Genomic DNA, 25629 nt, shown 5'->3' on the forward strand with positions numbered 1-25629 from the left:
TTACACCAACTTTCTAAAGAATATTGTGACCCACACCCTTAGCATGTGAAAAAGGTTTCCTTTAGTTATCTAAGGAGTATTGTCTCATGAGACCTCAGCTGAGGACAGGGTGGGAACAACAGGATTTCCTGCTCTCAGCTTTAGGGGCTTTGTGTTGAATACAATAAAGCAATTGCTGCGCTCTGTCCTGGGGCCTCCAGCCAAGCCCACCAGACTCTCTCAAAGACTCCATTCTGCGTGTTTGTCACTTTTCATCCACCAATTCCTTTTTGGCTTTCTTCAGTTTGTCGTCATACTTAAGTTTTAAACTGATTTGCCGGAGGATTACTCAAGCATATTAACTCTACTCCTGTGGGTAAACTAGTCATTATCCCTCTGGAGGCCCAAGCATGACTATCCAATCTCTGAGCAGGCTGTGCAGGGCCCCTTAATCACCCTGTGTTCTTTGGCTCGTGTTTGATCTCTGTTGGTGCTGGAACAGCTGTGGGCACCTTGGCACCGTCTTCCTACCCATCTTCATTAGTACAAGCAATGTGTCTTGGACTACAGAGACCTATACATGGCTGCAACCCAGACCTCTACCCAGACACACCCCAAACAGAGTTAGAAACGACAAGAAAGCCACTGACCATTATTGGCCATTAAACAGGGAGTGCCTTGTCCAAGTTCTACAGGAACATTCAGATGGTGTTTAAGTGGCTTTGCAACTTTTATGTAACTACTTGAAATAAGATACAGCACCCAGAAAAACACAAATAACAATAGCAATAATAATTTACAAATTCCTTCTCTTTATTTTAGATTCCTGCTACTACGATAATACCTCAAACGATTAGTTGGTATATGGTCCTGTTACCCATGAGAAAACAAGAATGTGGGTAGAAGCTGGCAGAAAACAGAGGCCCTACCAACTTCTCCCTGGAAAAAAGATCTAGTTCTCATCATAGCCTACACATAGGGAGAAAAAATATTTTCTACATCAGTTCTACATCAGCCTTGCTGAATGGCCAAGTTTGTGGCAATGAGCAAAAGCAGCCGATGCAGTCACTGTGAGTCTTGCCTCCAGGGGTGACTAGTCAACAACTAAGGGAGCAATCACTCTGCTATTCTCTAACATTAACAGTGGAACAGAATCAAAGTCTTTCTCCTTGATGCTGTAAGTGGCAGAAATGCCTGCTACTGCAGAAGTGTTCTCTAGTGCAAACCGGTCTGGTAGGCTTGGCCATGTGTACCCTGGAAAGTTCTGGAACCCTTTTCATGTTGTGTTACAAACATCCATGTTTCAGGAAATACCTGTAAGACTGGCTGACAGAAAAAATATTGTGTTAAGTAATAAATAAAGATGAGGGTTTAATAAGTTTTGACACTCCAGAGTCAAGTCACTCTAGAGGGAGACTGGGTGTTTTTCTTGTAGGTTTCCTGTGGACTTTCAGAAGCGTGGAGGGTGGTGGTGGGCAGGGGAGGTGGGAGGAGAGAAGAACCATGGCCTGCATGTCACTCTTAATAATTGCCTCTTGATTTAGAATCAGGACATTTATTTTTCTTTCTGCTTCACAAAATGTGGGAGGGCGAGGGAAGGGTGCTGCAAGCAGAGATGTAAAACAACTCTAACTGTGCATAGAGGCTGAGGAGATTCCCATACCGAGGCCAAGTTCACACCATTGGAGGCAATCATGGCTTAATTATGCATGTTCCTACTACTGAAAGGGAAACTAGGAAATCCTCAAAGTTCTTCTTTGTAAAGGTGGGTCAGGAACTAATATTTTGTAAGAGGTTTCTTAAGTTAAAAAGCTTAAAAAGACTTGAAAAGGCTTTTGTATGTAACTGAGAGAGAATGAAAAGTTCTCGCTGTGTGGAGGGCAAGTCCCCAACAGTCTAACTCAGGGGACTTACAGGGAAAGCCAGCAAGGATTTCATTTGAGACAGGGGTGGAAGGGGCACAGAGAGGAGCATCCATGTTTATCTCTGTGCAGGGAAATTGTTGAAGAAGCAGACTGAAACTTTCTGTAGACCATTGTGTTAACACCTGAAGGAATCCAGAGTAAATGGACCTTTGTGGGGGGGTCTGCAGGGGTCTCTTCTGTGTTCAGATCCCTCTGACCAAGAAGATGGAGAAAGCTCCTGCCTAATGGTCTGGCGTCAGGAAGACATGCCCATCTGGCTTTAGAGAAGCCCTCCTGTCTATATTTCACAATAGTCTACAGTGGCTAGTTAATTTTTGGTATATTTACATTAAAGAAAGAACTACGTTTTCCTAGTTTAGCTATCTGTAAGTTCTCCTCACTCTCTGTACACAGTTAACTTTCGCCCCATGTCCTTCTGGACACCTTCCTTCATGCTGATGTTTAGATGTCATCACGGCAGTTTCTCCGGAGCTCCTTCAGTGGCTGGTAGAGCCAAACATTTTCCTTTCATAACTTCCCCCAAAAAACTGCCACAGGTTTCTAACTTGAGACTTGAGGGAGATTCACCATTTAAGGTTGGCATTCAATCCATTAAACAGTCTTTGTCATTAAGATATTCTCTAGTTGGCAGAGTTTAACATGTTGGTGCATCATTTTATGGCCAAATGGCTATTCCCTTGAGACTTGGTTTAAGTCTTGGTTCATGCCATTGAGGGACAGACCACGTCTTTAAGCCGTGTAATTGACAGTTGTGTCTTGAAAAGCAAGGCCTTATCAAATAATTTTCTGAAATTTCTGCCTGTATCATGAGAGAAGGAGGATGCTATTCTATCAGCAGAAGTCAGTGTGGAATTTATAACTAATCTATTCACTGCGTGGTAGAATTCCACAGCCTTCTGCTGTCAGTGTGTCACAGGGTGGAGAGACAATAGTCCTTTCCAACTCCAAGTTCTATGGTATCAGGAAACTGCTGTTGGAAGAAGACTCAGTCTCTAGTGCCACCCAAAAGGGAAAATGTGGATAGATTCAAGAGAGACCAAGCAAAAGAAACCCACACCTCAGGGTGAAGATCTGTGACCTAGAAGGAAGGGTTAAAATACAAAATATTGTACATTCAATATTGGCAAAATAATATCCAGAGGAGAACATGATCAAGAGTCTGCTAATGCTTTAAAAGAAGTTCTAGGGAAGAGAAGTAAATAATACTCACAGGGAAGAATTGTGTGGTCACATTGCCCAGCCAGGGAGGAGCGCCCCAGGCACCTTTGTGAGGGAAGCTAGCAGACCTTCCCAGGCAGCCCAGTGTAGCAGAAAGAACAGGAGCAGTGCACGTATGGAAGCTTGTGTGTATGCAAGTGCATGTAGTGCTTGTTCTTATCGCCATTTACTTTTGAAATCCTCCAGCTTGATTCAAACAATGATGTTGTGAAGAAATTGTCGCCAAAATTAAAAAGCTGATTTGAAAATAAATCAGCTTTATTTTAGCCTTTGGCAAACCTGGTTTTGGGTTTTGCTAAAGGAATTGTTTGTGCTTAATACTTAGCAATGCCATGAGGCCAGAACTGAAGGAAAGGTAGCCCTGGTTAAAGTTGGACTAAACCCTAGATGGCACCATCTTTTTCCTGAGTCACAGTAAATGGCTAAGAAGTGCTTGTTGCTGATGAGGGAAAAAAAAACCCTGTCACTTTTGTTTAAACACTCAGGGGTAAATATGTATAGTATAATAAATATATAAATATGTATATGCATTTATATTTAGTTAAGTGTGTATTACCAGTATATATTTTATATATCTAATATACATACACATATATGCATATGCATGTATATATGTATGTGTGTATGTGTGTACACATCTCACTGTGATTCTAAGGAACATTATGTAACATTAAAACAGAAGCTACATGAGTTTGCAGGAGAGATAAACCATGGTGGCTGGGGTGGTCTGGGTATTCAAGAAAAGATGTCAAGAAGAATGGAATATGTGAGCTAAGCCTGGTAGCTAGGCAGGAAGAAGAAATTAGTCTGGACAATGGCAGAGAAATTCAAGAAATATTTGGTAGATTGCATAGAAAAAATGGTCTTAACGAATCATGGTATGCTGTCACTCCATTTTCGTCTTTCTCTCTCTTTCTCAGTCTCTCTCTCTCTCTCTCTCTTGCCCTGCTTTATGTGTTCTATCTCTTGCTTCTCTTCTGCATCTTTTAAGCCTTTCAGCAGCACCCTTGGGCCCAGCTACTGGCAACCAGAGCTTCAGTAAATATTTTGACCTCCATATTCTATGAACTTCACTTCTTATCTTTTTGGTCCCATTATTTATTCTTCAAATTATGAATATTAACCTCATATTATTCTTTTCTTGCTCACTTTTGTCACTGCAGGGAAAAGTGTAGATTGACTATACTCATCCAATATCCATCTATACATTTGGGATGTCACAAACCATCTAATCCAAAGGTGAATCTCTTTGATTAAATGACAACACATTAGGGATTGAACATTAAAGGAACAGACTTTTATTCACCTTTCACCATTTGCAACTTCCATGTGAGGCACTATGGGGGACAGAAATGACTAAGAACTTACAAATCTTCATTTATTGGAAGAGACAAATGCATAACAACTGACTGTGCTAATGTTGAAACAAACTATTGCCCTAAGACTTTATTTCATCATACTCTATGACAATATGAAAGTCTCCATTGATAATGCATATTTTTTAACTTAAAATTTTTCCTTGCAAAGTTTCTTTCATAAAATCTAAATATTGAGACAAAATTCAAAATTCTGCTAGCCATGCCCCATTTCTAAATCTCTTTTCTTTTAAACTAAAAGACACCTCTCACCTCTAAAGTCAAGCACTCCATCTCAACACAGAGATTTCTGTGGTTCAGCCAAATTAATTTCTACAACTGTCTACCATGCACTCACAACTAACTGTTGGATACATCTGCTGCCCCTCCCACTGACAAAGCCGAAGACGTGCAAACCTCATGACAGGTGAAGTAGAGGGAATTCTGTGATTTAAAGAGCTTGATCAACTGCTTTGTATTAGGAGAGGGTGAGCAGAGAAAGTGTCAGATTTTTTAAGCCAAAAATTATTTACAGTTAGATGATTTCAACTATGTGAAGACTCACTATCTAAATCTTATAAAGGAAAATTCTTAGGGTGTTATGGATATGTATCCTGAAGAGTGAGGGATTTCACAAAGCATGCCTAATTCAGTAGAAGGGGAAGACTGTGGTAAGTTCAAAATATGCTCCTTTGGGGCATTAAAGTACTAGACCATGTCTACACTTAGGTGTAGGTCTAATCAATAAGGGGTCTGCACCAAAGTGTGATACTGCTTGTAGCTTGAGGAAGCCATGTCTGAAAAATGTCAGCTACCCTGAAAGGCTCCGTCCACTGTGAGCCTGAGAAGGAAAGAATCCGCCACCTCTGTTTTCTGATGAGGTTTGGAGAAGGATACTATTTTGCTGATGCTAGACTGAAGTGAATGAATGCATGGATGCTTTTTAGTTAGTCAGATGTGAATTCAGATTCCAGTTAGGCCAATCTTGCCTCTGTATTTATTCCAATCTTCAGTCATTGTTTTCCATTTGATAGTAATGGCTAATAAAGCTCTGGGGCTTCTCAAGTATAAGGCATTGCTATAAGCAGTGTATGTGTATTACTTCATCTAATTTGACAACAATCCAATGAGGTGATGTACAGAAAATCTTTAACATAGTAAGGCCAAGGCTGCTATCCTTTGAAAGCCTTGCTGGCAAGATTGGCTCTTGGCTGGCATCAGGAAACCTGGATTTTGGGGGATTTCCTTCATTCCCTGATAAGAGTCATTCACTACACCCAACTGTTTGTACAAACAATGTGGTTTTTGCTGAACGCCTGCTCCCTTTCTGGGAATCTGGAATTTTGGTACGTGCTTGAGAGAGGGTGCCTAAGTGACCAGCTCTCAGTCAAAACTCTAGCACTGAGTTTCTAGTGAGCTTTCCTGGTAGACACCATTTCATACCTGTCATAACTCTTTGCTGGAGGAATTAAGTGTATCTTGTGTGACTCTGTTGGAAAACGACTCTTGGTAGCTTGTGTTTGGTTTCCTCTGGACTTTGCCCCATGTACTTTTCCTTTTGCTGATTTCAATTTATATCCATTCGTTGTAATAGAGTCTGACTATATGTTGAATCCTGTGAGTCCTTTTAGTGACTCACTGAACTTGGGGGTGAACTGGGGGTACCTCTGACTCAGGTGTGTAATCTTATTATCATCTCAGTTTAAAAGGTGATTCATGAAGAGGTTAAGTAACTATCTTTAAGTCACACAGCAGGCCCATGACACAACCAGGATTTGAACCCAGGCATCCTGGCTCCAGAGCCCTTACTTCTAATCCTTATGGAGGCTCTGAAATTATATTAGTAGTAACACCTACCTCATCAGGTGATGAGTCAAAAGAGTTGTGTTTTCTCAGGATGTATTAAATGCTCAATAAAACTTTATTAGTACTGTATCATTATCTCTTCCACCTGCTAACCAGGAAATCTACCATGTATTTCCCATAGTCCCAATAATAAGCAGAATGTGTCCAAGAAGCTGAAACATCTATGAAGAGTGAGGACAGAGAGAAATTGTACAAACTCATCCTATTATATATTTTTAACAATAGAATGCATTACAATAATTTTTCTTCACAAATGGAACCTCTCTACTTCCTCTCCTATTTCTGTACCTCTTCTGTGGTCCCCTTGTGTACAGCTGGAACTGTGGTGCCAGTGGTGAAGTCATAAAGCAGGCTGGGTTTCAGAAGCACTGGGCAAAAGGAGGAGAGGGTGGGCAGTCTGGCTGAGCCTCTTTCATTATATTACTCGTATCTCCTACCACCCACCCTACAGATGAAAACACATTACTTTACAATAGAATATTTAACATTCTGTCTGCTGAAGTTGTTTCTCAATCACCTTCACCCCTTCTTACATTTCAAGCCTTCAGGTTAATGTAGAAACATCCTGTTTCTTTCCAATGAGGAAACAAAATGACCCCAGCATTCCACAGATCCATTCTTTCACTGCCTTTGAAGAAAAACAACTCTCCTGCTAAATGCCTGTTTGCTGTTCTTCATAGCAAACGTACGGCAAGTTGCTATGTTGCCTTACTTGGTAGATCAAAATGACCTAGTTAGAACCGAGTTGGCTAAAGCACATTACATCTACATGGAAGCATTTGGGCGGTAAAGGATCATGTGTCTGATTTAAAATGTTATCTTCTCCATCTAATTCCCCTATTTTACTTGAGAAACAAACTTCTTATTTCATAGTAATAAATAAGGCTTAAAATGTAACCAGCAGGTGAGTAGTACCTTGATATTGTATCATTTGAAATCAAGACCAAATCCTGCCCTGGCTACAGGGTTTGTGTTTGTGTCTCTACAAACACATTTTGTTAAAATAAAGTTGGGAGGAACCCATGGGTATTAGGTGCTTAAAAAAAAAGACTTAGTCATAACAAATGCCACGGAAAGGAAATGTGTTATAGGAAGAAAAACTGATGGTATTGAAGAGTTACTTTATGCACACAGTAGATTTTTCTATGGGCAAACTTGACCCTTGACAATCAGCAATTCAAGAGCAAAATGGGAGAGGTAGAAATAAAAAACAGCAACAACAATTTCCTATCTGAAATAAAATGCATTTTTATTGACCCTGGCTGGATAGATCAGTTGGTTAGAATTGTCTTGATACGTCAAGGTTGCAGGTTTGAACCTCGGTCAGGACACATACAAGAATCAACCAATGAATGCACAAATAAGTGGAACGACAAATTGATGTTTCTCTCTCTTTCTCTCCCTTCTTCTCTCTCTCTAAAATCAACAAATAAAAAGTTTAAAAATATTCATTTTTACCTAAGAAGAATCAATGTCCTCATACCAAAGGAATATATGTTGGTAAGGATCTACTGCAGTTGCCTAGTCATTGCATGAATGTTTTTAGCAAATGACTTAGACAAAAGCATTGAGTATAGTTCTAGCTGTGTCGTTTGATCAGTTGTTTGGTCTTACATGAGTCACCTCATCCATTCCACCTCAGTGTCCTCAATTTCATTTCTGTACCGAGGGGGACATAAATACTTCCCAGGACCATTGTGAACATTAAATAAGATGATGCGAGTCAATGTGCCGACTGAATTATAAATTGGTCTCTAAATGTTAGCAGTTAATATTTTGATCCAATAATGTTAAATAGCACTGAGATTGGAAATAAAATTCAAACATAAAATAAAAAGCTAGTTTTCACCATATTGAACACTAAGAAAGGAGGATCACCTCCAGAGGCAGGCCTTATAGAGCTAAATTACAAATGAAAAGGGTGTTGCAATAAACTGGTCAAACATTAGCCTTTCTTCATTGCAGAAGCCTTAGTCCCTCCTCCTGGGTAAGTCTGGTTAAAATCACACACAATGGTCTCAAAAGGCAATGGGCATCAATTAAAATTCAACTCAGAGCCTCCAAAGTAGCCAGTGATTTAGTTTCTAGGACTAAGGAAGACAAAAATCTTACTGATGGCTAGATAAGAATAACATTCCTTTCTGTTGTGATCATCCACATCAAGGAAATATTTGAAATTTCGGCAGCATAGTATGAGGTGCCTGCTAAAGGTATTATGTGGTTGAACTTTTGAAAAACACAGCAGCACAAATGTGTTTTATCAATCTGTACTTTTCGTAAGAATCTTGCAGAAGGCAAATTCAACTCATCTCCCACTGCGGCTCTCTGTAAAATGGATCATTGCTCTAAAGTACTCATGGTGCCTGTTGGATTGATCTCTCTGCTTGGAGTCCCTTCTCCCTTTGTCATCATTCAAACCTTCTGTGTTCACTTTGCAAATGCTGCAGACTGTCATTAGGCTTAGCATAGGTTTCAATTAGCAAGTCTCTCAGCTTCTCTTACAAGGAACTTAATTTTTCAGTGGGAATTTTCATAATGGTTTCTGTCTGATTTTCAACTCTTCCTGGAGACCACACTCCCCAGCTCAATCCTTGGCAATGGAACTCTAAGAACGAACGATACCCCTTTGGATCAACTAATTACTATAATTTCTTAAATTTAGCTACTAGCTGTCTTGGCATCTTCCACATAGCGCCCATTGCAAATAAATAAATTCTGCTGAGCTATGAAATGCCTGGCCTGTCTGAACTCTAAGAGATTACAAGACTGCATCTGGGTTCTCACAAGGACATGTCAGTGTAGTCAGGAGTAGTAAGCAAAAGCTTCATTGTTTCAGGGATCCGCTTGCATTTATTTTACTGGGTGAAGGTGATGAGGTATTTGCCAAGGTCACCCAGATCAGTTGCAAGGGGCAGCTTAGAACTTCCTGTGGTAACCTGACAGTTGCCACACCCCTCTCCCTTGGGTCCCCAAGGCCATTTGCAAATTGTAAAGGAGAGATGGGTGTGGAGGATGACCAGAAATCCAAACAGATGGAGAAAGGCTTCCAACTTAAAAAGCAAAACAATGATGATTTATTTCACTTACAAATAAAATAAACGTAATTTATCAATTATATTTATTTCTGTGATTCCTCATTAGCACAGAAAATCAAGAATTGGCTATAATTTTCTTTTCTATTTATTAATGAGTCACACTGAGCTAACTACTGTAACACTTGGGTACATTACAAATCAACATACAATGAAAGAAATAATCCCAATAGTTCTCCTACTTTAAAAGAACTTGAAAAAAATTCTGTGCTGGCAGGGACTGTTGGTCTTATCACCAGTAGGGCCCGGCACAGTGTACACACTCCATAAATATGTGTTGACTGATGACTAATACTCAGGTTGGTCTACATGATAGCAAAGAAAAGCAAACTTTAAAAAATTCTCCTCATATCAATATATTTCATTTTAATACTTGTACTACGTGCTCCTGCTTAGCACCTCGGTCATGAAATGTCACTTTTACTTTCTTCACAGATGTTGAGCTGAACTTAATTGGATTGTTTGATTCATACCCTTTGATTGTTTTTTCATTTTTCCTTAATTTTTTAAATTCTCTTTTCTTGTCAAACCCTACTTATTCTTCAGTCCTCTTTTATTAAAACTTATTCTCTCTTTTCCTCTTCCTCCTTCTAGTTAATGTGTGTCTAGCATTTATTCTGTCAGCTACTACTTTAGATACCTTGCATATATTGAACACTCAAAACCATATATTGACTCATAAAACCTTCAAAACCACCCAATGAGGTAGGGAGACTCTACCCTTCTGCTAACGGGAGACTGAGAAATAGAAATATACAGTAACCTATTCAAGAGCACACAGCTGGTGGGTGGGGCAGGTGGGATTAAAATCCGCACAGCTGCCTCTAGAGCCATCCTCTGAAGCACTCCAGCAGTTACTCTTGGATCTGCTCATTTCCTGAACTCCAATGATCATTTTTTTTCTTTAACAAGGAGAAAGATAATAATGGCTATTTTATTGGAAAATAAGTTTATATAGTATGTTCTATTGCATTTGTTGCTTTGAGTTTTGGCTCACATCTTTTCATGTCTTTGTGCATAAATCAGCCTTCTTCCTTTTTAACAGTAGCACAGTCTTCCAAAGTGTGAATTGCCAAATTGTAATAAGGACCCTACTGATGGACATTTGGATTGTGTTCATGTTTGCAATGATATGTACAACTGCATTTTAACTTCCCTTAAAAGAAAGAAACTCATGCTGGGTTGAACTCAAATAGAGAGTGTTGGGCCAAGGGGCTCTTCTATACTATTAAGACATGCTAAATTAGCCCTGGCTGGTGTGGCTCAGTGGACTGAGTGCGGACCTACAAACCAGAATGTTGCCAGTTCAGTCGCTAGTCAGGGCACAGGCCTGGGTTGCAGGCTAGGTCCTCTGTTGGGGGCATGTGAGAGGCAACCAATCAGTGTATATCTCACACATCGATATTTTTCTCCTTCTCTTTCTTCCTCCTTTCCTCTCTCTCTAAAAGTAAATAAATAAAATCCTAAAAAAAAAAAAAAGCTAAATTACATAACAGAGAGAAACATGTCAAAGAAGTGACCAAAATTGTCTACCTGGGTATTGTTGGAGATATTGTCACTGGGATGTTAAATGATATATTTGAAAAATCCATTCCCTCTGCAACACTTTGTTTAACTACAGAGTAGACACATTTTGCTGTTAAATTATCCTGGCAGGAACCCAGGAGAGCCAATCACAGGCTTGCTTAGAGTAAGAGAGAATATGGAAGTATTACTGGAGTTTTCCTATGGCTGAAGCAAGCAGCCAGCAACATTTTCTCTGAAAAAGTGCTTAGGCCAAAAATAGTCTTTGCTCTGCTATATTAAGTTGAACTCTGTTTTCAATCAGGCTGTTATTCAAATTCTGGAGCTGATCCAAAATTGCTTTCCTGAGGAAAAGTCTGTCTTTGCTGTAGATTGTGCAGCACGATAAATCGGACTTCTTACTTTCACAATGGGTTGCCAGGCCTGCTCCCCACTTTTCCAATGTGCAAGAAAAATGGCTTCCATTTCTGCCCTCCAGGCAAAGGGGTCAGTTCACAGGTCCCCAGAAGTGCATAGCAGGTACAAGGCTGCCCTGCTTCTCTCTGCTCAGGCCATGTTTTCCTCCCTTCACAATCTCATACTTTTTATATCTTTTCTACTCTACAGAGACCATCCCAAGCCTCACTCTCCTGAATAAGTTTCTTAGCTTAACTTGCTCTTTTTCTCCAATACAGTAGCGCTTGTCTCTTACCACTCAGTAGGTGATTCATTCATTCATTCAGAATTCAAAAGATATTTATTTAAGCACTTACCAAATGCCAGAGATACAACAGTGAACAAAACAAAGTCTTGCACCCACAGAACTGGCATTCCAGAGAAAGAAACAGACGATAACCAAATTACAAGTATTTACTGTGTTGGGTGGTGATAAGTATAGAGATCCAAGTGCATGTGTGAGGTGGAACATGGCTCTTCTATATAGAATGGCAAGGGAAGGCTACATGATAAGGTGTCCTGTGACCCAAGAGTCACAGGAATAAGGAAAGGGAGGAGACTTGCAGGTTGGAAGTTCCTTCCAGTGCTAAATTCCTGAATTGAACACAAGCTTGGCCTTTTGGGAATATATCAAGGAGGCCATTTAGCTACCTTTAAATGTGATTTTAAATGTATGCTCTCTCTTCACCTTGAACGTCAGCTTCTTAAGAGTGGGGGCTGTATATTAGAGATTACAGGTGATAAACTGTGATGATGCCTTCTTTGAAGCATACTACAAGCAATACTTGTAGTATACGGCCTTGTGCCCTCTCTAGCTCTTAACCTAAAACTTTCATTGGATTACTACCCAAAGCTGTGGCACTCAAGTATGCCAATAAAATGCTGAGTTCTTAGAGTGTAAGTTATGCTCTTGACACTTCTGTGCCCACGGCCACGCACTGCAGGTAACAAGAAGTGACACAATCCCATCATTTTAAGAAAATGGATTTGAGGTTCTAAACAACATGAACTAATGCCTTTATTTCCAGTGCTTGCCTTGCTTCAGGCAAACACACACATTAAAAACAGAGACCAATAAAACAAATAATTTAAAACAACCAAAGGAATGGACACTGTTTCATGGTTCTAAATTCTACCGAATCAATACTTCCAAAAGCGTAACACCTTAATTAAGTGGTTTTTTAAAAAAATCCTCACCCAACAATGTGATTATTGATTTTTAGAGAAAGAGGAAAGAAAAAGAGAGAGAGAGAGAAACCCTGATGTGAGAGACAAATAAGCATGTACAGGAGTTACCTCCTGTACATGCTCCAACCAGGGATCGAACCCACAACCTAGCTATGTGCCCTGAGTGAGGATTGAAACCACAACCTTTTGGTGTATTGGACAATGCTCCAACCAGCTGAGGCACCTGGCCATAGCTTAAGTAGTTCTTTTATTCATCTTGACAAAAAAATTAAGAAATTATGAAAAAATAAAATAACTATGTATAAAATACGCTGCTCATATTATTTTAAATATAATTTTATACAATTTGTTAATCCTCACTGTCATTTATAATTGAATTATATGTGCTTCTGAAAGCTGTGTAATGGATAATATGATGTGTGTAATTGTTGGAATGTGGTTATGGTCATTTTATAATTTATATCTGAGGTCCCGATTGACCATAAAATCTGTGAAGACACAACCTCACTATATTGTAATACCATATTTTAAGGCAAAATTGGATTTGATTAGCTCTAGTGCTTCTTGAAGTTATGAAACCTACTATAAGTGCTTTTAATTACCTGGCTATCTCCCCATACAAGGGTGGGGACTTTGCTTGGCTTTGCTACTGCATCCTCAACATCTAGCACAGTGGTCTGGCCTGTAGTGGGCTCTTAACAAATGTTGAATAAATAACTACTAACTTATTTTATGAAATGAGGTATAGTACCTGTAGTTGTTAATTTTGTGTCAACTTGGTTAGGCCAAGATACCTGAATATTTGGTCCAACATGGTTTTAGATGTTGCTGTGAAGTTACACAGGTTCCAGCAGAAGCATTGCCTGCATGAATGTGGTTGGCAGGGCACGTGAATGTCCCTCATGAGATGGACAGCAATGTGAACCTTTCACCTAAAATGTCATATGGTGTGCCTCACATGCTTGTGATTTTGTAATAAAAGGGTCATTGTTTGTGCCAGGCCCTCTATTTTAGGTAAAATTAACATTGAAATCAGTAGATTCTGTGTAAAGTACATAACCCTCCATAATGTCAGTAGGGCTCATCTGATCAGAAGAAGGTCTCAGGAGAAAAAAGGGTGACTTTACCTGAGCTAGAATTCTGCCAGCAGACTGACTTTGCACTCAACTGCAAAATCAGCTGTCCCCTGGGTCTCCAGCCTGCCAGCCTGCCCTGCAGATTTTTAACATACTAGTGTCCATAAATGCACAAGCCAGTTTCCTAAAACAAATCTCTGCGTATACATTTCCGTATATACGCATGTCCTAGTGGTTCAGTTTCTCTAAAGAACCTCAAACAATTACAGCATCCTTTAGTCATTTACTCTTTCAATGAATCAGTCAATACATCTTATTCTAAAAATCAACCAACACTCAAGAACCAACGTCCCACAGTCACCAACACCAGAGTAAGGACACAATCTCTGACACTTACTAACCTCAACTTTTCCACTCCAGTGAGGGAGGCAGAGAACATGACCTCCTCACTGTTTCATTTCTCTAGTGACACAAAGCACCTGCACGTTTTCTCTTTAGAGAAGCAGGTGCTAAAAGAACCTGGTGCAGAATGAAGCCATGCTGTGATGGTGTTAGGTGAGGCACTGACTTACCACTGGACTCTTAGGGGAAAATACTTCCCATGGTGAAGCTGAGTGGCTGATGGTATCACTTCCTCTAAATATTTCCACTCTTTACAAGTGAAGCTGTGGGTGGGGAATTTTAGTCATGGAAACTAGTCAAAAGGTTATAAAAGGTTCACAAACACTTTCCCATTTAATGACTGTGTGAGAGCTAATTAGTCCCATATACTGTAAGGAAAAATGAATCTAAAAATACATCAGTGGGAAGGCTTTGTGGGAAGCATGGTATGAAATTTGGTTCAGGGCCTAGGAAAGTGATCAGCCCTGACAGCACCCATTTGCTCATCTGGGGGAGGATGCTTTTGTGCAGTGAGTTTTTGTAGAGATCCTTCTACCAACACTTTGTGAGGTAGGAGAAGTGGACAGTGAGGGCAAAAGCCTTCCTCAATGTGCCCTCAATCAGCAGTTTTTCATTCTAGAGTATGTTTTATCTCTAGTTAAACATCAGTTAAATATCTTCCTTGTCTCTATTTAAGGCCCCTTCTTTCCTTTGATATTTTTTATTTTTTTTCCTGACCCTCAGGTCCCTAATTCATTCATCTTTTATCCCCATTTAAAACTTGTTTCTAACATAAGGCAAAGCCTCATGCCTGTGCTGGTAATATTTTGTACATCAGACAAGGAGAAATTTAGGGGGCATTGGGCTTTCCTGAAATTATGTTCTGAGCCTTCATCTTTGATCTTTAGCAATTACTGAGCACTGCCAATTAATAGAAATGATAGATGGTCATGTGTCTACACAATAAAATGCTGTGAAAATGAGTCATCAGTACCTACTTGCACTGACATGGATAACATTCCAGAATCATCCTGAGCCTGAGAGACAGTTATAGAAAAGTAAATATGTTATGATTACATTTGTTAAAATTTTCCAACCAGGCAAAAATAAACTGCATAGACACACCAATCACATATAAGTTAATTTATATGTAAATACATAAAAATTGCACATACTTATATGCATCTATATGTGCATATAGACATATAATGCCAATCTGAAAAAAGAAATAAGGGAATGTATTTAACACAAAATTTAAGACTGCAGCTCCCTTTGTGGAGGGTGTGGGTGGAGTCAGACATAATTGTTTAGGGGCATATAGCTGACTTCAAGGGTTGTTGGTAAGAAGGTCAGTAAGTGAATGTGTACAAATTTTATTGTTTCTATGATTATTTAGAATACACATGTACATTATACACACCTCTTTGTAGTATGAAATGTTTTACAATAATTACACCTTTTCTGAATTGAAATTTACCTGGACTATTAACCCCTCATTATCACATTTATTGGAAAGTGGAAGGGGGAGGGGCTTGGAGAACAGGTGGTTACAGAGATTAAAAAGAAATTTAAATGAGTTATAGACCTCTGTTAACCAAAGCATCTATTCGAAGTGAATGTGAAAAGAGGGGTGGATGCATTGACACCTCAGCCTGTCACTTCATTTCACCATTGCTGAGTTACTTCTAAATACTCAGTATTTTTCCTTGTGGCTAGAGCTACCATATAATGAAGCTTTGTGGTATTGATTATGAGTAGTCTATACTAGTACTGCCTGGATATTCAGAGCCCACATGGCCAGTGAAATTATTTACATGGATGACCAAAATCTGAACCAATCCAGGACTGGGTCTCCACCAGCTTTTACAGTCCTGTGACTGGGAAGCAGCATCAGCATCAATTGAATACCTAAACCACGAAACTGAGGATCATTTCCGGCACTTCCACCTTGCTCTTCTTTCCTGTCCATCACCCCAAGTCCTGTGGATTTTCCTTTCTGAGATGACTAGTTCTAGTTGTATAACTCTGTTTCCACTGTCACCACTCTTGTCTTGTCTGTGTATATAACTAGAAGTGGAATTGCTCAGTCATTTGGTAATTTTGTGTTTAACTTTTCAAGAAACCATTGTAGTCTTCTTGGAGAATGCATTCTTCTGTGCTTCTGTTTAAATGTTAGAATTTCTTGAAGTTCTTAAAAAATCTTAAGCTACCCTTCTTTTTCCTCATTTGATGCTCTTAAGTATAGTCAGCACTGGCTTAGCTGACTTGATTGATCTAACTGGGCTCCCTGTCCAGAGCATGGCCCCTCCATCCATTCATCATACTGTATCAAGAGGGAGTCCTTAAAAATGCAGCTCAGCACCTCTAGCTCCTTCACCCTTTTAGAAATGGCAGCATTTTTAATTTTGCTCCTTTAGACTCACCTTAAGCTACAGCCCTTGTCCCTCTGGTCACACGGGCCTTAACTGTTCTGGACAATTTCGTGTTCTCCCACCTCAGGGCATGGTAAGACTGTTCCCAGGGTCTGGGCATTAGACAGTCCTTTGCCTTGTGCACTCGCGCGGTTTTTCAGTCCTCATACCCATCCTCCTTATGGAAACCTCCCCAACTCCCAGATGAAATCGTTTTCCCCACAGTATGTTCTGGTCCTCACCACAGGTGTGTATGTATTCATTTATAAAGGCCAGTCCTCCTCTAGACTGGTCTTTTTTGGAGGATGAAACATCATCAGTTTTGCTTCAACTTATATAAGTTTTGACTTAAAAGTGCCCTCCACGGAGTGGATACACACTAGATGGTTGTTAAATTAATTAATGAGAAATGATGGAGCTCTCACTCAGAACTGATTTCACATCCTTCCCCTTCCACCATGCCATTCCACGCCATCCTTAGAAGAGGAATGTCCTTGAAAATATCCACACTTGGGAGGAAACAGGAACAAGGAGGAAAATTGCTTGGCTGGTTTCCAGGATTCGGTCAAGGACATTGCTCTTCACACCCACTGCTGGTGGGAAACCAGCTTATAGGGGAGGAAAGGGCCTACTCAAGCAGGAGTTAAAAACATGGAGTACCCATTTTACCTCACCAGTGCAGAGAAAACACTGCTCGCTTACTTCCACACACTCAGCCTTAAGCAACATACAACAGTCAGTTGCCCCTTAACCCGAGGGAGATAATGTTCCTAAACCCCATGAAACCTCAGACAGTACCGAACCCTATATAAATTATTATTTTCCTATATGTACACACCCGCAATAAAGTTTAATTTATAAGTTAGGCACAGTAAAAGGTTAACAATAACTGATAATAAAAGAGAAATGTGAATGTGGTCTTTCAAAATAGCTTTATTGTACTGAACTCACTTTTTCACTCAAAGGAAGCACTTTATGGCATCTCTTTGGCATATCTGAATTGCCAACATCATTACTTGATGCTTTGGGACCACTATTAAGTAAGATAAACACAAGCATTGTGAGACCAAGGCAGTTGATCTGATAACCGAGAAGGTACTAAGTGGGTAATAGGCGGGGAGTATATACAGTCTGGAGATGCTAGACAAAGAGATGATTTGCATCTCGTGCAGGATAGAGCAGTATATTGCAAGATGCCTTCATGTGACTCAGAAAGGTTACCTAATCAAAAAATTAGGAATTTTTAATTCTGGAATTTTTCATTTGATATTTGCCAACCATGGTTGATGGCAAGTAACTGAAACCGCGGATAAAGGGAACTGCTATACAACCCCTTTAGAATAGCTTCCCCATTTAAAGTTATATGTGTTCTTCATTTTGAAGCAATTTCAGCAAGATAAAAAGGTGACCTCAAATCTTTTGTGAAAGAAAGGCAATTGCAAGAATGAATGAGTTAAATGAATTAATAAATATAGACAAAAGTATGTATTTGTTGTGGTCATGTTTGGACAGGTAGAAAAGTATTATTTGTTTCCAGCCCCTTAGAGAGGATGCTGACGATCAGTTCTCTACAGAGCTGAGACACACATTGAGTTCAATTCGCAATCACGATTCTCGCTCCCCAGGAGTCATTCCCAGAGAGGCTGAATATGGCATTATAGATGACTCCAATCCATCATAAAGTAGAAGTGACAGCTCACAGTCTGAAGTACTGAAATAATTTAGGAAAAGTTATTAAGGTTAACACAGGTAAGTGCTCTGAGGACGGTAGGAAGGAAAAACCATCTGCTTTACACACCAGGACACGCCTACCCAGGATGATTTCAACAAATAGAAGCATATAGATTTTAAGTTGCATTAAAGCTAGTGCCTCCAGGTCAACTTGAAGGAGACTCGGAACCACTATTTCTCCTTTGGGGCATGCTGAGTCCCTCCCACCTCCATTTATTTAAGGCACATTAACAGTGGGGAACACCACCAGCTAGAAGTCTGACACCAACTCCGGAAGTCAGAGTCTGAGCAAGTCTCCCCCACTTCTCCCTTCAGGTCACAGCAAGTGCTTGAGAACTCACCCAGGGCAGAACCATTGGTGGATCATCTGGTCTTCCTGATTGTTCTTGCCCTTCTCTGGGCAGGCAGGCGGGAGGTGACAGCTCAATCCTGTCTCATGATCATGCTTCTCTCTCGTTGCACCCACCAGACTTGCTTCTAAAGGCAGCTGTGAGCATTTCCCTACTGAGCAACCACACACGTAGAATGTGAGTGGTGTAAGCGTGTGTATGTTTTTCCTTCCGGTTTCTGTGAAGCGATGTTGTCTCAGTTCATTTCCTCTCTGAGCCTCTTTTTTTCTCAGTTAGAACTTCTGATACACTGTGGATGGTTTGTAGTTTAGTGACAAGTGAGAGGTCTAGTTAGAATCTGTACCATTTGCTATTTTGAGAAAGATAGGAGATCTTTAAATTATTATTGCAACAGAGCTCTGTGGAATCTACTTTCAAAGTGGCTTAAGCTCCTTTCTAGGCTGCAATGAGGCAACAATTAATCTATTTTTAAGGCGAATGAAATTGAGATTTTTGTGATTTTATGGCCTCAATATGCTCCAGAGTTCCACTATAAGTTGTCATAAGCCATCCTTCTACCCTTCCACTGAGCAAATATTCACTGAGCCTGTACCCTCTGTTAGTCACCCTACTAGGGGCTAGGTACATAAATGGAGACTCTTCTATTTAAGATGTGTTATGGGGTCTTGACCAGTGTGGCTCAGTTCGCTGGGTGTCATCCTGCAAAGCAAAAGGTCACTTTTTCCAGTCCAGGCACATGCCTGGATTTCAGCTTTGGTCCCATTTGGGGCACATATGAGAGGCAACTGTTATTGATGTTCTTCCTCACATTGATGTTTCTCTCTCTCCCTAACTCCCTTCCCCCGTCTAAATATAAATAAATAAAATCTTAAAAAAAAAAAGTGGTATGGAAGCCTAGATTTGAGTATGTGAAAGGGAATTGGAAAGTCACTTAGTCCCAAACCCTTTGTGTTTTCTGGCTTGTCCTTTTAAGAAGCAATCAAGCAAATGTACCCTGAGGCTAAGTGCTCAGGTTTGAACTATCTCTACCCTTTAAAGACTTCTGACATTTCTGTGCCTTAGCTTTCTCATCTGCAAAATGGGTGTAATCATAGGGTTGTTGTAAGAATTAGGTAACTTAGCATATATAAAGCACTCAAAGAGTGCCTGGCACACATAAATAAATAAGAAGTATATAAGTATTTGCTATTATTATTAATGACATGTAATGTTATTATAAGCTCAGTCCTTTGCTTTTTTCCATCTCTCCCCTACTTTCTACCTCTTGTTGGTACCTAGAAAATGATTTGGAGACATAGAGGGTTGAGAAAAGAGAGAGATGACTGGAACAATTGATGCTCCCAAAATGATTCATTGGTACCTGATGCTCTTGCTTCTTCCTCCTCTGACACCAAGACAAGGAAAGGGTTGTTTTTGGTCCTCCCCTCATCCTTATACTAAATGTTGTATGTTGCACTCTTGTGACTTCTGTTCTTTTGTTTTGCTTTAATTTCAGATTCATGCCATTTATTTTAAAATGCTGAGCTAGCCCTGGCTGGTGTGGCTCTGTTGGTTGGAGCATTGTTTTGTAAACTGAAAGTTCATAGGTTTGCTTCAGGGTACATGTCTGGGTTATGCATTTGGTCTCCAGTCACAGCACATATGAGAGTCAACCAGTCGATGTTTCTCTCCCTCTCCCTCTCTTCCTCTCCCTTATTCTCTCTCTAAAATTAACAGGCATGTTCTCAGGTGAGGATAAAAAAGAAAATTTCTAAAGACATAACCTCAGAAGTTATACTTCATTATTTCTGCATCATTCTATAAAAAATGTTGAGCTAGCTTACATCACGCTAGGGAATATTCTGCCCATAAGCAGATACCACATTTGAACAAAGAAACACACACTCAGGCCAATACCTTGTGCAAATAAATTAATAATAAGAACACATATTAATCATTATACATATATTGCATCCTTAAGTGAAATTAGCAAAATCCATGATAAAAATATCAACTTATTCTATTGTTATATATCTCTCTCCCCCTTTAAAAAAACACTCTAAAATACATGTTATGTATCAAAAACTGTTACAGATTTGGGGTAGAATTAAAACTTTAATAAATAAAAACTTTCCCAAGTTTTATTTTATCATTATTTTTTAAATCCTCACCTGAGGATGTGTTTATTGATTTTAGAGAGAAGGGAGAGAGAGAAAGAGAAAAACACTGATGTGAGAAAGAAAAGTCAATCAGTTGCCTGCTGTACATGCCCCAGCTAAGGATTGAACCTGTAACCTAGGTGCGTGCCCTGATCAGGAAGTGAACCCCCACAACCTTTTGGTGTACAAGGCAATGCTCCAATCAATGGAGCCACCAAGCCAGGGCCCAAGTTTTATTTTATAGTACAGAATATTCATAAAAAATTGATAGAAGTAGAGGAGCAATATAAACATATATTTTTTCAAAATGTCCCTCTATTCATTTTCTATTATACTACCCAGCTAAAATATTATGTTCTTCATTAGATATTTAAGCAGTATAAATTTAAATGTGTCAATTATAGAAAAAATAATTTATAGAGTATAATGAGAAGATGAATGGCGTTGAGTTGTCTCCACAAGTCAATGACATTCTAGATATACTAACTAAAGCTTGGCTTGGCCATAATTTAAATAAAGTACTTGAGTTTAGCAACTTGATTATACTTAGCTCTGTTCTTTTATCTACATCCTCATGGCTTCTTTTCCCACTTTGAGAATGGGGAGAAGGCATTTTTGTCAAAGCAAACTAAGAAGACCAATCTTTGTCCAAAAACAGATCAGAAAAACAAGTTAAATATTTTTCTTACTTGGAAAGATGAAGGTTTTCTATGTCTGTTTTCCTACTTGCATCTTAGATTATTTTCTCCTTCTTCTTCTCCTTCTTCTTTTCCTTCCGCTTCTTCTGGTTTGTTTTCTTCTTTTTGATTAGTAGTAGGTTATGCCATGTGTCAAAATTTTGATAAACCACAGATGGTTCTGACAAAAACCAAGCAGCTGTAATTTTTAATCACTCTATCCAATAAAGGCCATGTTTACATTTTCAGCTTTATTCAAACAGTCTTTTTGAATGCTTTGATTAGCTTCTTCATGCCATCTCAGTTAGATGGGATATCAGTTAGCACCGCAAAATGGTTTATAACTACCTGTTAAGCAATAGCCAAACCTCAGGGAACTGTTTTGAATTTGCCATGAATATTTCGTCCAGGAAGTGAGCTGTTGTATGGAGTGGAGGTTGAAGGGTAGGGAAGAGAGAAATGAGGAGCTAAAAAATTAGAAATCTATGGCCAAGTTGTGTGTGCATTTGTGTGTGTGTGTTTCATTCCATTTGCTTGACTCATTTCCATCCATGATTGAAGACAGTATTAGCTACAGAGAATCAGCTGCCCACTGAGGAATTTAAATAAATATGCTCAAGAGTTGGTTTGGCAAGTTTTAAGAGCAATATTGTCTAGTATTATAATATATGCCTTATTCCCACTCAAGAATAGGAGTTAGTCTTGTGGTTTTCATTTTTAGTTGAAGAAATCAGAGTTCAAAAAGATCCAGTCCTTTTGTCCATTCAATACTACTCTGTACCTAAAAACTCCCCTGAGCTTCCCTGTGCATTTTTGATAGATTGGTCCACAAGACACAGGGCCTGCCCTCAATAAATTCATAACTTAGTGAAGAAATTATCTAGTGAGATAACTATTGTGATGAATTGGTTTACTCATGATAATAAAAGCAGCTATTGAATAAGTGCTATGATAAATAAGAAATGAATGAAAATCAGCTCCTTCCCTAAGAGAAATTACAATCTAGTAGACATGGCAAACCGAACTCTCTATCTTTTTCTTCTGCTCTCTAGTGACTCACAACCCTCATTTTCTCTCTCTAATACAGGACATTTTTTGTCTTCTGCTTCTTCTGTTCTCCCAGTCCAGCAGGCAAGTCTTGGAATCTAGTGCTCTTACATTGTCAACACCTCATGACCAGTTATTTTAGCAATGCGTTAATATTGATTTCCATTTTCTTGTTCTTCTGAGTACTCACCCATTCACAGCCCCAGGAGGAAGCTCAGTCTACTTTCCCTCATGCTCCAGAGCTGCTCAGATTCACTGGGAAATGTCAACAAAAGCCAATCTCTTTCCTTGCAAATTCTCCCCAAACAACCTCAACTGAGACACTTTTACTGCTCAGGAATCTGTCACTTCCCACCGACTATCTGTCAAGTCTTCTTTCCAAAGATTTCTCACTCTGCAGAAACTCTGAGCCTAACACTCACCTCATGCCATGCCAAGGGTAAGAGCTACTAATGTGGGCTCTATTAGCATCTCTGATGGTCTCTGAGAATTCCACCCTTCCATCCATCCTGTTCTTCATTCTTGGCTCATCTTTCATCCTTTGAATGATAGATAGCTTCAAGCATTACCACTTCATTAATAACAATAGTAATAGCTATCATTTTTTATGCTTATCATGAGAAGGTAAATGGCATTTGCAAAGATGAAACCTTTCTTTTAGCTCATGGAATAGCTGTTTGAAGAAACATGAGCACCTAGAAGAGCAAAAAGAAAAAAGGCTGAATTATTTTTAAGAGAAAACTAATGGAAAATTCGAAAGATTCTGATTTATTGAAAGCATTCATTGAATGAATATGGGCATTCGGCTATCACCAAGCACTGATTTCTCTGTTACTTACATACTGTTTACCTATCCTTCTACTAGGTGGAAACCATCTTTGACTTCCCAAAAAATTGATTGGAAAAATCTTCTTGGTGGTTTTTCGTAATTTTTCAATTAATTAAAAAAATCTACAAGGAATAAATTCATATTGTAAACAAGTAACATTGCAGGTAAAACTAAAGGGCATTTTGACCATCAACCCTAATGTTAGTTTTAGCCCCTGCTTTTTCCACAGTGAAACCTTGCCATCAATTCGGAATGTATTTTTCCAAGATATTTTCTAGGCAATTTTATAAATGTATGTAACTACTGTCCATTTGCAACTGTGCACACGTGCAGTCTCACCCATGAGCGTGTTTGTGCTCATGGAACATGAGACTGAAACCATCATAGTACAACGGTTTCTGAGGGAACTATATAAACTGCTGTTCTGGTTTCACACAAAATAGCAATTTGAAAACAACATCTTATTCGTGAGAATATTGAAAATAAAACTACATGGCTGCTTTTGTTGGTTGAAGAAATTAGATTCCGTGTTTTTGTCTGACTTTTCTAAATATACAGAAATGTGGACTTACACCCAACTGATTTGCCTCTGAGTCAAGACTCCCAGTCAGATACCAAAGGTCCATTATTATGTGATAAAGCAATTTTATGGATTTTCCTTTTGGCCTACACAATTACTTAACCAAAAACCAAGTCAAATCATGCCTCTCTCTAGATGTGTCTGCTGCTCCTGACAATGACTCCAGTTCCAGGTGGGGACAGCCAAGACCTGGGATCACTGACAGTCATTTTCTTTCAACAATGGCTGAGTCTTTATCTTTCCTTTTCCTTGAACATTTCCTCCTTCCCATTCTCAGAACAGCTTCTGTTTTACAATTCCATATTAAGAGATTACTGCTTTAAAAATAAATGTTTTTAAGTGATTCCCAGTACTTTAAACCTCAGAACCGTTTGTTTTTTTCCTTAGTCCATATGTAATAATTTTACTCTAAGACAATAGAGGAAATACAACTTAACCCTCCTCAGTTTTTACCACATCTCTTCCCATTATATAAGCAAAAGCCTTGTGTCCACATGTTCAGAGAAGCCCTAAATTCCAGTTCCTTGGCTCTATCTACAGTCTTACTTTGCCTCCTTTTCTCTTCTTTGTCTCATGCTCAGCTTTCCCGAAAGAGTAGTTCATGTTCTATGACTCCACTCCCACCCTTTCCATTCCCTCCTTCTTTACTGCGTGTGGGTCTTTCATTCTTCTGTCTGGCTCCTGGTCCTGCTCTGCACTGAAGTTGTCCCTGTGGATATCACCATGGCAGCCTAGGTGATGAAACCATTAGACATTACAGTCTCTCCCTCTGTTCATTTAAAATGACTGATCCCTTCCTTCCTCTCAGACCCCTTCTGGCTTTCTTTGGTGAACCCTACTCAGCCTTGGTTCACCTCCTTCATGGTTCACTACACCTTCTCCACTTACTGCTACCCGTGTTTCCCCATTGGACCTCACACATTTGGGACAGGATAGTAAGAGGTTAGAAAAATTCCTTGGCATGTGGAGTAGGGAAAATGAAACAGACAGCAGAACAAACTTGCTAAGCAATTTACAGCCAGGTACAGATGGTCACAGAAGGACCCCAGTGCCTGTCAAGGGGCAAAACTGGGAAAACAAGGACCTTGCCCCCAGGGTAACCTCTCCTTCACTGGCTTTACCTCCATGAAAGTAACATCTAGGAGATAATATCTAGGCCTCAGATGTATTTCAGCTCCAGGACTAAAAAAGCAGCAAAACCAGGTAGGCAATGCTAGAATCAACTGCAATGAATTAAAAAAACCCTGCCCTGCCACTGACCAATTAATCAGTGGAGATCATGACCCTGAAAGGGCACACCTGGAGAACTGATGAATATTTTACTGAATCCCTCCTCTGAGACCTACCATAAAATTCCCACCTGCAAGAAAGAGAAAAGAGACCCAGCTTCTGCACTCTTTTTCTAGGGAACAGTCCCTGCCATTTCCTTTCCCTTCTTCTTCCCACACTTCTTTCTTCACAGGCAGTTGTCTCCTAAACTCCAAGACAACAGGCAGCTGGCAGCTTGTCCCAGACTAATCCTCTGAATCTGTCCCAAAGCCCTCTTTTCACTGACTTCCCAGTGGGCTAAGGAAGCCCTGCCTAGGCTCTTCTCTTGCTTCTTCTATGCTAAGCCCTTCCTTGTCTTACTGCCCCCAGCTTTAATAGATGTGCCCTCATGGTCACCTGGACTCATGTTGTGAAATCTTTTCCATACAAAGACAAAAACCCACATGTACCAGCTGGCTCTAGGCAGATCTGCTCAGGGCCAGGTTCCTGTCTGGTAACATTTTTACTCTATAACTCTCTGGTTGGAATCATCTACTTCCATTTAAGTCTGGGTTAAAC

At 39.6% G+C, this 25629-nt stretch overlaps 1 protein-coding gene across 1 annotated transcript in view; it reads right to left on the reverse strand.

The window, feature by feature from the left end:
• The window catches only part of NEDD9 (neural precursor cell expressed, developmentally down-regulated 9), a 180393-nt gene extending 161698 nt beyond the window's left edge, over positions 1-18695 (reverse strand). The window contains exon 1 of the mRNA XM_037152909.2: positions 18523-18695. The gene's annotated coding sequence lies outside the window, so the exon portion shown is untranslated. The remainder of the gene's footprint in view (positions 1-18522) is intronic.
• Positions 18696-25629: the final 6934 nt, after the last annotated feature.

This window comes from Artibeus jamaicensis, unplaced genomic scaffold (genome assembly GCF_021234435.1).
Source record: "Artibeus jamaicensis isolate MK-2021 breed Jamaican fruit bat unplaced genomic scaffold, CSHL_Jam_final contig_482, whole genome shotgun sequence".
NCBI classification, from domain to species: domain Eukaryota; kingdom Metazoa; phylum Chordata; class Mammalia; order Chiroptera; family Phyllostomidae; genus Artibeus; species Artibeus jamaicensis.